This window comes from Pecten maximus, chromosome 11, assembly GCF_902652985.1.
Source record: "Pecten maximus chromosome 11, xPecMax1.1, whole genome shotgun sequence".
Classification (NCBI taxonomy): domain Eukaryota; kingdom Metazoa; phylum Mollusca; class Bivalvia; order Pectinida; family Pectinidae; genus Pecten; species Pecten maximus.
The window spans coordinates 36725078-36742440 of record NC_047025.1 but is presented as its reverse complement, the minus strand read 5'-3'; positions in this window follow the sequence as shown (position 1 = coordinate 36742440).

Here is a 17363-nt window from a genome sequence, read left to right as displayed (position 1 = left end):
CCGCCATAGCCGCCATTTTGAAAACACATTTTAAACTTCTTCTCAAGTTCTACCAGTGCTGTTGGGCTGAAACTTGCCAGAAATGATCCTGAGATGATCCCGACCAAGTGTTGTTATTTTTCAGGTTGGTCCGAATTCCAAGATGGCCGCCATAGCCGCCATTTTGAAAAACACATTTTAAACTTCTTCTCCAGTTCCACCAGTGCTATATAGCTGAAACTTGCCAGGAATGATCCTGAGATGGTCCTGACCAAGTGTTGTTATTTTTCGGGTCGGTCCGAAATCCAAGATGGCCGCCATAGCCGCCATTTTGAAAACACATTTTAAACTTCTTCTCAAGTTCCAACAGTGCTGTTGGCCTGAAACTTGCTAGAAATGATCCTGAGATGATCCCGACCAAGTGTTGTTATTTTTCAGGTCGGTCCGAAATCCAAGATGGCCGCCATAGCCGCCATCTTGAAAAAACATTTTAAACTTCTTCTCAAGTTCCACCAGTGCTGTTGGGCTGAAACTTGCCTGAAATGATCCGGAGATGATCCCGACCAAGTGTTGTTATTTTTGGGGTCGCTCTGAAATCCAAGATGGCCGCCATAGCCGCCATTTTGAAAACACATTTTAAACTTCTTCTCAAGTTCCAACAGTGCTGTTGGCCTGAAACTTGCCAGAAATGATCCTGAGATGATCCCGACCAAGTGTTGTTATTTTTCAGGTCGGTCCGAAATCCAAGATGGCCGCCATAGCCGCCATCTTGAAAAAACATTTTAAACTTCTTCTCAAGTTCCACCAGTGCTGTTGGGCTGAAACTTGCCTGAAATGATCCGGAGATGATCCCGACCAAGTGTTGTTATTTTTCGGGTCGCTCTGAAATCCAAGATGGCCGCCATAGCCGCCATCTTGAAAAACACATTTTAAACTTCTTCTCAAGTTCCACCAGTGCTATTGAGCTGAAACTTACCTGAAATGATCCTGATATGATCCCGACCAAGTGTTGTTATTTTTCGGGTCAGTCCGAAATCCAAGATGGCCGCCATAGCCGCCATCTTGAAAAACACGTTTTAAACTTCTTCTCAAGTTCAACCAGTGCTATTGGGCTGAAACTTGCCAGAAATGATCCTGAGATGATCCCGACAAAGTGTTGTTATTTTTCAGGTCGGTCCGAATTCCAAGATGGCCGCCATAGCCGCCATCTTGAAAAACACATTTTAATATTCTTCTCAAGTTCCACCAGTGCTATTGAGCTGAAACTTGCCTGAAATGATCCTGATATGATCCCGACCAAGTGTTGTTATTTTTTGGGTTGGTCCGAAATCCAAGATGGCCGCCATAGCCGCCATCTCATAAAAAACATTTTAAACTTCTCCTCCAGTTCCATTGGTGCCATTGAGCTGGAAATTGGTGAGGATGTCAAGGAAGGCGAGCCAACATAGTGTTGTTATTTTTTTGGCGTCGTAAAAACTATGACATTGCAGCAATATGGCGGCCATTTTGTAACATGATTGCGCAATCATGGTTTTCCTGAACAACACCTATTTCAAACTTCTTCTCAAATTCCCCCAGTGGTATTCAGCTCTAACTTACCAGAAATAACCCTGAGATGGTCCTTACCAAGTGTTATTATTTATCGGGTCGGCCAGAAATCCAAGATGACCGCCATGGCACCCATCTTAAAAAACACATTTTAAGCTTCTTCTCCAGTTCCACTGGTGCCATTGAACTTGAAATTGGTGAGGATGTTATGAAAGGAGGGCCAACATAGTGTTGTTATTTTTTCGGCCTCGTAAAAACTTTGACATGGCAGCCATGGCAGCCATGGCGGCCATTTTGTAACATGATTGCGCAATCATGATTTTCCTGAACAATGCCTATTTCAAACTTCTTCTCAAATTCCACCGGTGGGATTCAGCTCTAACTTACCAGAAATTATCCTTAGATGGTCCAGACCAAGTGTTGTTATTTATTGGGTCAGTCAGAAATCCAAGATGGCCACCATGGCCAACAGTGCTACTATATACATGCTGCAGAGAATGCATACTACAATAATATAAGGGTTTTAATTTAGAGTCAGATGACCGTTAAGGCCCCTGGGCCTCTTGTTTTGTTTGTACAACGTTTATGTCTCACGCCCACTCCACTGATATTGCATTTGAAAAAAAAAACACATTCTATAATATTCAATAGGGAAACGATTTTACCTTGGTCTAGTCATGAAAAGTTATTTTATGGTTGCAATAGTATATTAATATCATTCCATTTCACAGTTTCCTAACATCTTATATAACCCGTGTAAGTGATGAAATGATCAGAACTTACCCGTATTACCCTGCTTGTCTGACTCGATACAGGTGATTTAGATAACAGATTACCGTAAACAATAGGGAGATTTCTGCCGGGAACAGTTCGCCAATGTCATTATCAGGACCTAGATAGTTTATTCTGGGATATATTTGTCTATCCCTTAAGTACATTTGTCGTGTTGGGAGTTTTATCTCTATGTTTTGAGGTTGCTATTGATTCTCTATTGTTCTGTCTTTAATTTTGATGCCATCCAAATTGTTGTCGTCATACCATTTGTATCATCCTTACCTTGATCAATCTAGATGACTCCTTTGGTCTCTCAGCTACTGTATCTTGTCTTTTGTTTTGATGTTTTCCAGTCCCTATTGTTGTGTTATACTTTCTTTGTAACTCCCCAGTTCCTATTGTTGTTTTATCTTTTGTTTGTAACTCCCCAGTCCCTATTGTTGTGTTATACTTTCTTTGTAACTCCCCAGTTCCTATTGTTGTTTTATCTTTTGTTTGTAACTCCCCAGTTCCTATTGTTGTGTTATCTTTTGTTTGTAACTCCCCAGTTCCTATTGTTGTTTTATCTTTTGTTTGTATCTCCCCAGTTCCTATTGTTGTGTTATACTTTCTTTGTAACTCCCCAGTTCCTATTGTTGTTTTATCTTTTGTTTGTATCTCCCCAGTTCCTATTGTTGTGTTATACTTTCTTTGTAACTCCCCAGTTCCTATTGTTGTTTATCCTTTTGTTGTATCTCCCCAGTTCCTATTGTTGTGTTATCTTTTGTTTGTATCTCCCCAGTTCCTATTGTTGTTTTATCCTCTGTTTGTATCTCCCCAGTTCCTATTGTTGTGTTATCTTTTGTTTGTATCTCCCCAGTTCCTATTGTTGTTTTATCCTCTGTTTGTATCTCCCCAGTTCCTATTGTTGTTTTATCCTCTGTTTGTATCTCCCCAGTTCCTATTGTTGTTTTATCCTCTGTTTGTATCTCCCCAGTTCCTATTGTTGTTTTATCTTTGTTCTGATAACAATTTTGATCTTTCAGTTATCTTGTCTTGGATTTTGACGTCTCCTTGTGTCCTTGAGTTTTTATATCTTTAATAAATTTAGATGTTTCCTAAGGTTTGTGCCAAAACTTTTATTTTAATATATCTTGCTCTTCTAGTCTTTAGAATGTTATAATATGTCTCCTGGGCTTCCCCCATTTTGTGTTGATTATAAGTTTATAGTTTATCCCTTCGGTGTTTTATCTCCGTCGTAGTCGGTCCCAAACCTTGTTATTTTGTAACAATGTAAACTGAAGACATATACCAAAAAGGGATTTGAATTATAAACAGGAAAACAATGTAAAATAAAGACATATACCGACCATGTATTTGAATTCTGTACGGGAAAACAATGTAAAATAAAGACATATACCGACAATGGATTTGAATTCTGTACGGGTAAACAATGTAAAATAAAGATAAAAGAAGGATTTGACTTTTGTACGAAAAGACAAAAAGATAACGATTTGGAAAATATCATCATCGGCGGGAAGTGAACAAATACATCCAAGAAAGAATAATTTCAAATGGAGAACTTTGACAATACAAGAATGCCATGTGTGAAGGGTGTCTTCTGCCTCATCGACGACTAATGGCTGGTGAATCTTGTCACTCAAAAACTGTTTAAGATATAACAGTCAGTGAAAATATTTGCTGTATTTATTTTTAAATCATCAGTTTATTCGAAATGTATGAGGCCGAATGAGTGTACACGGTTTCCTCAGGATTGTTAAGGTGAGTTTTTTTCTTGTTTTCCCCAATTAAGTATTATAATATGGGGTCAAACTGATGCTAAGTGAACCTATTTTGGACTTTGAATGAGAAATATGATCGTCTTATAAAACTAAATAAAAACCAATATAAAGAGCAAAGGCATATCTGTATTTCTTGGCGTCAGTTGGTAAAGGCTGTGCCGAAGACACAAAATATGAGCAACGCTTCATACAAATTGAGGGTTAGATAAAGTAGAGTCAAAATGGATTTCTAAAGTAAATCAAAGAAAACCACACTGCCCGATAAGTCTGCGTTGTGTCTGCAGACATTTCCTCTAATAATGCGACTCTTGTACAGGCAATTTTGGTTTGTTTTTGTTTAACGTCATATTAACAGCCAGGGTCATTTAAGGACGTGCCAGGTTTTGGAGGTGGAGGAACGCCGGAGTACACGGAGAAAAACCACCGGCCTACAGTCAGTACCTGGCAACTGCCCCACGTAGGTTTCGAACGCGCAACCCAGAGGTAGACGGCTAGTGATAAAGTGTCGGGACACCTTAACCACTCGGCCATCGCGGCCCTTTCTTGTATAGGCAAACGGGGTCAGGAATTAATACACGCTTGCACTTTGTTACCAATAATTCTACAATTTTTTGAAGAATGAGTTTTGCAGCAAAACTGTTTTAAATGAAATAACAGCTATTTTTCCTGAAAATGTAGGGTTGCTTCGTCATTTTCTTTTCTAAATACGAAATACTAGCTCATCATAATCAGTTATACAATCTTATATACTGGTTTATAACACGGACACGACAATAAGATGCCCAGAATTCCCAGGAATCATTAACATAATACATATCACTTGACGGTCCGTCTCGTTGCTAAACCAATCAGTATATTAGTATACCTTATCCATATAGGCATCCAGTCTACAATATAAATGCCAGTGGATTAGAACTCAAAAGTGCTCCCAATATAAATGCCAGTGGATTCGAATTCCAATATGATTCCAAAGTAAATATCAGTGGATTCTAACTCCAATGTGCTGTTGATAAGTTTTGGCCATCTATTCCGAACAATGGACTTTTTAAAGCTGTATAAACCCATTATATATTCCAAATTCAAAAATTGTCTTGATTCGAAGATTTTCCTTTGACCATGAGAAGCGAACGGCGATATAAAGATATGGTCGACAGTAAAACAAAATATACTTCGTGGAAGACGCGGTCAATGCCAAGATGAATTATACGAAGGCTGACATTGAGGGATCGGTCTAATTTAGTAGCAATGTTCCTGAATAGACTATAGGCATACCCACGTGAAAAATTAGGCCCCGATATTGATAGATTTGTTTTATATGAGACGGGGTTTATGTTAAGATGCTATCCAGACAATAACCCATTTAATTTCACTTCGATTTATCGAAATTCTAAATCGAATGTGATGAATGATTGATGTTTGTAATGGGATGTAAAATACCACGATTTTTATTGTCTATATACATATTGTGTATTACCTTCCTGGAGGAAAAAAATCCACCTACCTCATCTTTACTCTAAACATAACCAATTGAAACTCATTATAATGGTCGTAAAACTTTACTATATCGTTTCACGAGCCGGTGTTGTTAATAAAAGGAAACTAATATAGCGAACAAGAACTTTAATATCGAATCGAGATAGACACGCGAATTCAGTAGATCGGGATACGGTGTTCAGCATCAAGAAAAGGAAAGCTCATAAAGGAGAGACGAAATAAAAACGAGTATCTTACCTTTAGTATCAAATATTCTGTTGATCATAACGATCGATGTAAGCGGTTATGATGTGTTGTTAATTTTATTTTCAACAAACATCACGGTTTTAGAAGGGGAATTTACTTTTTTTTATTTTTTTCTTTCTTACGAAAACTTATGGCATATGGATACATGTCATACAATGTATTCACGTTTTTTTATTCCTTTTCTGCTGTAAAATTCATCATCACAACTTTCTTCCAATTTACACTATATATTAATAATGCCAGAATGAATGGTAACAAAATCGGAAATAAACAGGACTTTAGGTAGAATATCAGTTCATCTGCCCGAAAGGCACGCGAGCTTTTACCGTCGTGTGGCGTCCGTCATTTACATTGATGTCAGGGGTCATCCTATTGGTCATCCAAACGCGAGAACTAGAGCATAGTACAGAAGTGATTGGCCAGAGATATGAGACTATGAAATCTAAAACTGACAAGCAAGATGAGGAAATTGATGCATTAAAAAAACGGGTTGAGGAATCGAACTCCGGTGCTTTATATTCAGAGGTGGTCAAAGCTAGTGATGAAAGGAAAAAACTGATATCTATGGTAACTGACCTTCAATGTCGTTCTATGAAGTCTAACCTCGTGTTCACGGGATTAAGTGAGAACGTCAGAGAGGACACTGAGTCTCTAGTAAGAGCATTCCTACACAACGAGCTAGACATCCAAGGAGTAATTGAGTTCGGGAATGTTCACCGATTTGGAAAAAAGAAGAGGGTTAGACCTCGCCCTATCGTGGCTCGATTTCTGTACCAACATCAACATAGCCTGGTATTGTCCCGTACTCATAAGCTCAAGAACACGCGGTACGGCGTGAATGAACAATTCCCATCCGTAGTGGAGGATGTGCGTAGGCAGCTTTATCCAGTAGCTAAGCGTCTTAGGAAACAGAACAATCGGGTGAAGTTTGTGAGGGACAAAATGTTCGTGAATGGCGTACTCTACACTGGCGAAGAATCGTTAGCACTCACTGACTCGTCTGCTCATAGCAATAGACCAACATATTATAGCGACAGGGAAGCTAAACGTCGTCGAAACTCTTCACATCCGCAATCCCCAAGGAACGTGGGTGTCCCAGTAGATGTTGAAACGTCTAACAGATTTGAAGTGTTACAGCCCCAAGTTGACAACCGAACTGTTACAAAATCTCGTCATGACCATAGCTCTAGTAATGAGGATCATAGTGGACAGGAAAAGGATAGGCAGGCAAGTAGTTCATCATCTCAGTCTGAGGAAACATTCGTTAAAGGGGTCGAATAGCGGTCGTCGGAGGTCAATACCAGTTTACATATTTGCAGTTGGAACGTGCAGAGGGGTTTGAGAAACAAGATCGAGAACGCTGATTTTTGTAGTGTATTTGGTGAAGCGGACATTGTTGGCCTTTCAGAATGTTGGCTAGACAATGCTGATGACTGTAAGGTGAGCGGTTTTGAGTGTTTTAGGCCAGTTGTGAGATCCAAATGTAAAGGTGGTGGCCTGGTTTGTCTTTACAAACCTTGGCTGCGTGATTATATTACACTAGACTCGGTACATTTAGACAGTATACTATGGATTAGAGTCGACGGTCGTCTGTTCCAAGATCAAATTAGTGTGTACATAGCACTGACGTATTTACCACCAGATGGCTCGGTGTTTCATCGTACTTACGACGAAGACTTCTTCGCATTGTTGGAGAATACTATCGGTCACTATAGTACTCTAGGTAAGGTTTTTGTAATCGGAGACCTTAACAGTAGGACTGGCCGGGAACCGGACTATATACCGATAGACGCGCTACACGACAGTGTCCATCGGCAGCTCGATGGGTTCATCCGTTATCCCCAAGAGTCATGTGACGTCTCGCGTAACTCTGAGGACACACAAGTTAATACGTTTGGTCGCTATCTGCTACAGCTATGTAAATCTACGGGGGTCCAGATCCTTAATGGACGGACGTCAGGTGACCCTGACGGAAAATTAACATTTTGTAATTATAATGGAACTAGCGTTATAGATTACGTCTTAACTGATAAAATATCAATACCATCTATTAAATCTTTTGAAGTAGGTTGTTTTAATGAGCATTCGGATCATGCGCCAATATTTTTAATGATTAATTGTCTGTTGTCAGAAATTACTCATTGCAATTGCTGTTGTGTTAATGATAAGTATTCTACAATAACTAATGTAGCATGGTCTGGTGAAGCCAGTAGCAGTGTAACAAACGAAATTTTAGATGCTAGACTTTTGATTGAAAGCTCGATTGACCCTCTTACTGATTCAAAAGAAAGTATTGATTTATGTTTAGCAAATTTTGTAAGATGCACCCGTACTTTATTTGATAAATTTTGCCTTTCTAGTAAAAAGGTTTTGAATTGCACATGTTCTTGTCACTCCAATACTTATGTAAATAGGGGACCAGATAAGCCCTGGTTTGATAACAATTGTAGATTATTGTATAAGAAATACAAGAGTGCACTGTCAGAGTTTAATAGGGAACGGTCATATGCCAAGAGAACAAATCTTGCACAGGCTAAAAAACAGTATAAAGTGTGTGAGATGAAGTTGAAACGTGAATATTTAAGAATGGAAGGAAACATGCTCGATATATTGAAACGTAATAATCCGAAGGAATTTTTTCGCCATTTTTCAAATCGTAAGGTATCTAAGACTGGTGATATTTCATTAGCAGATTTTTTCAGTTATTTTAAAGAAATGGCTGGTGAGGTGAATAACAGTGATATTGTAAATAATAGAAATGCCGAATGTGTATACCCTGAATTAGATGTTGATTTTAATAATAATGAGTTACTGGAAGTAATTAAGGATTTACCGAAGGGTAAAACTGCGGGTGTAGATATGGTACTTAATGAGTATTTTATTGAATATAAAGATGTATTTTTGCCAGTTCTATTGAAGTTGTTTAATACTATGTTGCAAATTGGATATTTTCCAGAGTCATGGGCTCAGGGTGTAATCATACCTTTGCATAAAAAGGGTGATAGAAATAATGTTAATAACTATAGGGGAATTACATTAATTAGTCATTTAGCTAAGCTGTTCACGTCCTTATTAAATAAGCGTCTGTTAAAATGGAGTTCTCGCGAAAATGTTGTTTCAGATGCTCAGTTTGGTTTTAAGCCCGGTTTTGGTACTAGAGACGCTATTTTTGCATTACAAAGTTTAATAATTAATTCAATAGAACAGAACAAGAGACTGTATTGTGTTTTTATTGATTACAGTAAGGCTTTCGATAGTGTTAATCATCAAAAATTATGGTATAAACTTTGGAGAAATGGTATTAGAGGGCGATTACTGAATGTAATTAAATCAATTTACGATAATGTACGTTCCTGTGTTAAACTAAATGGTAAATTATCCGCCATGTTCGATTTGCATGTCGGATTATTGCAAGGAGAATCTTTATCCCCAATGCTCTATTCTCTTTTTGTAAACGATATGGAAAGTCATTTTATAAATTCTAATTGTCAAAGTTACTCATTACAGCTGATTAACCTCTTTATGTTAATGTACGCAGACGATACAGTCTTGTTTTCAGAGGACGTTACCGACCTCCAAAATATGCTTGATAGTTTACAGACTTATACTCTTAAATGGAACTTAAAAATAAACACTGATAAAACAAAAATTGTTGTTTTTAGGAAAAGAAAAAGAATGCTACCCTCTGAAAACTGGACTTTTAATGGAAACCCTATAGAAATTGTCGATAAGTTTTGTTACCTTGGCCTGATTTTTAACTTTAACGGTAGATTCACTGCAGCATTAGATACTTTGGCTTGCCAAGGAAGAAAAGCATATTATCATTTAAAAAGAAAAATGAAAGTGTTCACCCTTAATATTGAAACGAAAATGTCTTTATTTGACACTTATGTTGCATGTGTTTTGAATTACGGATGTGAAGTATGGGGACAAGCTGTTTCACCACAAATTGAAAAAGTTCATCTTCTTTTTCTCAAAGACTTACTTAATGTTAAGAAATCGGTAAATTCTTCTATGGTCTTCTTCGAAACTGGTAGATATTCATTGTATGTGCAACGTAAAATAGCAGTAATGAAATATTGGCTGAAATTACTAAAAACCAATAATTGTGTTTTAAAATCATGTTATGACGCACTTGTCGAATTGAATAATAAAAAACCTAATTGTAAAAGTAATTGGGTTTATCATATTAAAAATGAGCTTTGTAGTTTAGGTTTTGGTTATATTTGGAACAGCCAATACGTTTTAAATGAAAGTCATTTTATGCAAGTATATGTCCAGCGTGTTCATGATGTATTTATTCAAGAATTACGCAGTGCGTTTGATATATCGTCGAAATGTTATTTATACAAACATATTGTGGATACCTTCAATACTCAATTTTATCTTATTAAGCCAATTAATTATAAATTTAACAAGAGATCCCAGAGGGATCTTGGCGCCCACCATTGAATGATCTTCATAGGTTCCATGTCAGATTGATCTTTTCTCTACTTTTCCCTTCATTTTACTAATCTGTGCAAATCGAGACATCCCTCCAGTACTTTTCAAACAAGGGAATCCTAGCTATATAAGAAAGTTGAGATTTAAAGATAATGGCTGTTTGTTTGCCAAATTGTTTTCAGGAAAGACTGGTCCAAAAATGCAATACAAGGAACCAAGGGGAACCTACTTATGAAATTTGAGAAAGATCCATTCAGTACTTTGAGAAATAGAGATAACAAACTTCAATTGTCAAAATCCAAGATGGCGGTCTGTCGGCCATGTTGTTTTCCGATTGGTCTCAAAATGCAATATGCATAACTAGGCACCAAGGGAAACCTTCATATGAAATTTAAGAAAGATCCCTTCAGCACTTTCTCAGAAATAGCGATAACAAACTTCAATTGTCAAAATCCAAGATGGCTGCCTGTCGGCCATGTTGTTTTCCGATTGATCTCAAAATGCAATATGCATAACTAGGCACCAAGGGGGCCTACATATGAAATTTGAGAAAGATCCCGTCAGTACTTTCTCAGAAATAGCGATAACAAACTTCAATTGTCAAAATCCAAGATGGCTGCCTGTCGGCCATGTTGTTTTCCGATTGGTCTCAAAACGCAATATGCATAACTAGGCACCAAGGGAAACCTACATATGAAATTTGAGAAAGATCCCTTCAGTACTTTCTCAGAAATAGCGATAACAAACTTCAATTATCAAAATCCAAGATGGCTGCCTGTCGGTCATGTTGTTTTCCGATTGGTCTCAAAAGGCAATATGCATAACTAGGCACCAAGGGGAACCTACATATGAAATTTGAGAATGATCCCTTCAGGACTTTCTCAGAAATAGCGATAACAAACTTCAATTGTCAAAATCCAAGATGGCTGACTGTCGGCCATGTTGCTTTCCGATTGGTCTCAAAACGCTATATGCATAACTAGGCACCTAAGGGGAACCTACATATGAAATTTGATAATGATCCCTTCAGTACTTTCTCAGAAATAGCGATAACAAACTTCAATTGTCAAAATCCAAGATGGCTGCCTGTCGGCCATGTTGTTTTCCGATTAGTCTCAAAACGCAATATGCATAACTAGGCACCAAGGGGAACCTACATATGAAATTTGAGAAAGATCCCTTCTGTACATTCTCAGAAATAGCGATAACAAACTTCAATTGTCAAAATCCAAGATGGCTGCCTGTCGGCCATGTTGTTTTCCGATTGGTCTCAAATCGCAATATGCATAACTAGGCACCAAGGGAAACCTTCATATGAAATTTGAAAAAGATCCCTTCAGCACTTTCTCAGAAATAGCGATAACAAACTTCCATTGTCAAAATCCAAGATGGCTGCCTGTCGGCCATGTTGTTATCCGATTGGTCTCAAAATGCAATATGCATAACTAGGCACCAAGGGGAACCTTCATATGAAATTTGAGAAAGATCCCTTCAGTACTTTCTCAGAAATAGCGATAACAAATTCAACTGCCAAAATCCAAGATGGCTGCCTGTCGGCCATATTGATTTCCGAAAAGTCTCAAATCGCAATATGCATAACTAGGCACCAAGGGAAACCTACATATGAAATTTGAGAAAGATCCCTTCAGTACTTTCTCAGAAATAGCGATAACAAACTTCAATTATCAAAATCCAAGATGGCTGCCTGTCGGTCATGTTGTTTTCCGATTGGTCTCAAAAGGCAATATGCATAACTAGGCACCAAGGGGAATCTACATATGAAATTTGAGAAAGATCCCTTCAGTACTTTCTCAGAAATAGCGATAACAAACTTCAATTGTCAAAATCCAAGATGGCTGACTGTCGGCCATGTTGCTTTCCGATTGGTCTCAAAACGCTATATGCATAACTAGGCACCTAAGGGGAACCTACAAATGAAATTTGATAATGATCCCTTCAGTACTTTCTCAGAAATAGCGATAACAAACTTCAATTGTCAAAATCCAAGATGGCTGCCTGTCGGCCATGTTGTTTTGCGATTAGTCTCAAAACGCAATATGCATAACTAGGCACCAAGGGGAACCTACATATGAAATTTGAGAAAGATCCCTTCAGTACATTCTCAGAAATAGCGATAACAAACTTCAATTGTCAAAATCCAAGATGGCTGCCTGTCGGCCATGTTGTTTTCCGATTGGTCTCAAATCGCAATATGCATAACTAGGCACCAAGGGAAACCTTCATATGAAATTTGAAAAAGATCCCTTCAGCACTTTCTCAGAAATAGCGATAACAAACTTCCATTGTCAAAATCCAAGATGGCTGCCTGTCGGCCATGTTGTTATCCGATTGGTCTCAAAATGCAATATGCATAACTAGGCACCAAGGGGAACCTTCATATGAAATTTGAGAAAGATCCCTTCAGTACTTTCTCAGAAATAGCGATAACAAATTCAACTGCCAAAATCCAAGATGGCTGCCTGTCGGCCATATTGTTTTCCGATAAGTCTCAAATCGCAATATGCATAACTAGGCACCAAGGGAAACCTACATATGAAATTTGAGAAAGATCCCTTCAGTACTTTCTCAGAAATAGCGATAACAAACTTCAATTATCAAAATCCAAGATGGCTGCCTGTCGGTCATGTTGTTTTCCGATTGGTCTCAAAAGGCAATATGCATAACTAGGCACCAAGGGGAACCTACATATGAAATTTGAGAATGATCCCTTCAGGACTTTCTCAGAAATAGCGATAACAAACTTCAATTGTCAAAATCCAAGATGGCTGACTGTCGGCCATGTTACTTTCCGATTGGTCTCAAAACGCTATATGCATAACTAGGCACCTAAGGGGAACCTACATATGAAATTTGATAATGATCCCTTCAGTACTTTCTCAGAAATAGCGATAACAAACTTCAATTGTCAAAATCCAAGATGGCTGCCTGTCGGCCATGTTGTTTTCCGATTGGTCTCAAATCGCAATATGCATAACTAGGCACCAAGGGAAACCTACATATGAAATTTGAGAAGGATCCCTTCAGTACTTTCTCAGAAATAGCGATAACAAACTTCAACAGTCAAAATCCAAGATGGCTGCCTGTCGGCCATGTTGTTTTTCGATTGGTCTCAAAACGCAATATGCATAACTAGGGACCAAGGGGAACCTACATATGAAATTTGAGAAAGATCCCTTCAGTACTTTCTGAGAAATAGTGATAACAAAAATTGTTTACGGACGGAGGGATGGAGGGACGGACGGACGGACGGACGGACGACGGACCACGGACGCAGGGCGATTTGAATAGCCCACCATCTGATGATGGTGGGCTAAAAAGTTATTGAGTCAATTCCGTATGCAAGGACACAGTCTAAATATTGAATCTGGGCGCTACAATAAAATACCTAGAAGTCAAAGAGTTTGCACAGTTTGTGACAAAAATGACGTCGAGGACGAAGTACATTTTGTGCTTCTTTGTCCTGCATATTCTGAACTAAGAAAAACATACATCAAAAAGTATTATTATTCTCGTCCAAGTGTTTATAAATTGATAGAATTATTTTCCAGTAAAAGTGTTAAAACCTTGAATAGATTGGGTAAATTTTTGTTACATGCCACTGCAGAAAGAAAAACTCTCCTTGTAAGTAACTAAATTAAATGCGTTTTGGAAATTATGATCACAGTTTTCATATGTAGTGTTCTTGTATATACATTATATATGTATGTAGAAAGTATGTTATTTATATTGAATAGTACATGTTTAAATTATGTCGTCATACTGTCATGACGTCATAGGCATGCAATACGTAGACGCTGTAATTGTTATGCATCAGTTACAAGTTTTCAAAAGCAATATGTTATTCATTATTATGTGTCGTAAGTATATTGCCTGTGTTGGGCCCTCCGCCATCTTGTCATTCAAGTTGCAATATGTATACATATTATATGAATATTGTGTTATCCTATATGCTGTGTTGCATTTGGAATAAATAAATTGAAAATTGAAATTGAATTGGTCCAGTGGCATGCTGGGATGAAGGTCTACCAATTTTGATCAAATGGACATTGACCTACTTTTAAGGTCACAAGGGTCAAAAATGTGAACATTGCGAAATGACTTCTCAATTACCAAGCGACCCAGGTTGACGATATTGGGCCATTAGCATGCTTGGATGTCAAAGTCTGTTCCAATGAACAACATTGACCTACTTTTCAGGTAGAAAAGGTTTAATTGTTAAAATCATTGAATCTCAATAACCAAGACTCTGGGTCAATATATTGGGCTAGTTACATGCCGGGAGGAAACCTTGGGTCCGTCCTATTACTCTTGAATTTGAATGAAGAGGTAATCAAATTACATCATTTACATAATAATGAAGATCAACTTTAATGTTGCCTTAGTAGCAGGTGAACAATTCAGGCCCATTTGGCCTAATATATGAAGCCACATATTAATCAGGTTGTGACTATACAGGACACACGACAGATACTCCTGCTTTCCCTTATACAAAGACTCACTGCATGCTTCCATAGAGGTCAACAATAATGTATAATGTAAACATTCTAAACCTTGCTTCTAACAAAGTTCCGTTACTGGTAATGTAGCTGCTGGTTACATGGGTTGTGTCCCTTAGACCAAGCATAGCAAGCATACCAAGTTGAAAAAGAACACCAACACAAGTTAACAAATGTCTGCTTTAATATAATCTCTTTCACGTGATGATTGTACAATAGTGTGGGGACAAAAAAACACTCAGTAATGCAGCATGCAACGAAATATGTCAAACTTAACTCTCCATGTTACCCACTCATATACATTGTACAAATGTACTAAACAATCCATATCATCACCATACTTAACACAAAACAGTACTTTGCCTTTAACAATATACTTTAATAGATAGCATACCTTGTCATATCCCCTTCCAAACTAATGCTGTACATACCTTACTATCCTCTTCAAACCTGTGTGTCTTCCCCAAACCAAGTTTGTCTCTGGAAGCACCAGATTTGCCTTTTCAATCAACAGGATGCAAACAAATTGACCCAAACTACTGAATAAAATTTTCAAAAAACTAAAGAAAACTGCAAACATTCCATCCCAGATGGAGATGTTCTGGCAAAGACTTTTTTGTGTTGATCAAATAAGGAGGTAGAATACTGTTATCTGTGTTCCCCCAACATATAAATAAACATGTATCTTAATGATTTAAAGATGTCGGTTAAATCTAAACAAGTGTTTTCCATGAATACTAATTCCAACTTGACCGGTTGTATACTGTACAAAAACATTTTTTTTCTACTGCTACAAACAAGTTTAATAGCTTTTGAACACCACTCTGAAAATATTCTATATACCCTGGTAATGACTCCAAAATCTGGTAGTTGTTGAATTTAAACATCAACATTGACAGCGCCATGCAGTCAAGTTTTAATGTATCTCAACTTGAAAGGAAGGTAAAATGAATACAAAAAATAACAAATGTTTCAAAGCAGGTATGCACGACTAATGTCTGAATAAGTAGATGTGATTTGAATACCTGCAGCCAGAAACAGAAGCCCTAAAACCTGATATGTTGACAAACAACTGTAAAGATAATAAAACTGGAAATGAGATTACATCCTGTCTATTTTAAATATAAGTACGAATTTATAACATTAACATAACAATATTACTGTACGAGTACAAATAACAATATCTCTGCATACAAAATAGTTGACATTGCTGATACGGTATAAAGTATTCACTATGTATAGGATAAACCTGAAAAAAAAACGCAATATATAGTAGTTTACTAAAATCCGAATATATTTATTAAACAGCACATAACTTAAAATTATATGGAATGTATAAATTGATGACAAATGTGTTCAATTCAGGTTGAGTTATAAAATACTTTTGTTTCCCAATAATTTAAAAACAAAACAATGTTATCACTAGATTTGGCAATGCCTAATTATCTATACAAACGTAAAGTGTTATAACCACAAGTTTACAGTATTATTATGCTTCAGTACAATGTATGTGGGGTAAAATCAAAACTATATACATACATGTATACTCTTTCTGTTAAGTAACTTAATCTCTCTGTTAAGTAATCCCATGTACAAGAAATACATGATTTTTTGTTTGTAAAAAGTGCTGTAAATATCTCAAAAGAATTCTTCATGTCAATATCAATTTCCATACAAAAATATCTGATGAAATTGAGCCATGGAAGTATGAATGATCTAACCTGGTCATACTTTACAACATGGTGAAAACATTACGAGAGGATACATTTATCCAACACTCCATAAACAAAGAGGAACAAGATCAATATCAATGTATGGTACTAATTAGTCTAAAACGTTGTTACAATTATGTTCACAGATTACAGACCAGCCACTCTCAAACATTACAAATACTTAGTTTAAAATGTTTTTATGATTGTATACAGATAGGCCACTCTCAAACATTACAAATGTGATTCATAGCATGCAATTTTCGAAACTGAAGTTTACCTGCATGAAGCAAAAAAAAATCAGTATGTGAAGAGTTAGAAATAAATAGGATGATAAAGTTTGCATATAAACAGAAATCAGGCTAAAAAAACACTGGTACCCAGCCCTTTCCAGTAATCAGGCTAAAAAAACACTGGTACCCTAAATCCAGCTAACACTGTACCCAGCCCTTTCCAAAACTTATAAACTACAATAATGAGGAGTAAAGACACCAATAAAAATATGCAAGCACTTGAATAGAGCAGAACTTTAAAAAAATTATGTATTTGCAAAAAATACTTGTGAAAAATATGATGAGGTGACATCGCAGCATGCGAATCATGAATGTACAGCATTGCCATGTTTTTATAAAACAGGATGGGTTCTTCATAAGATACATGTGGTATAACTTGTGGTTACAAAGGGTTGCTATTTCTAGAAAAGGCATTTAAAATCTGTTTATCTTTATCTGGCTTTTAGGAGGAGCAGAAAAGAGCAGTACAATATACATGCAATAGGAAACTTTAAAACATCACCATAAAAACAAACACCGTGAACCATTCAACAGCAAACATATTTTGTGTATATCTTTAATTTTTTTCATTAAATCATG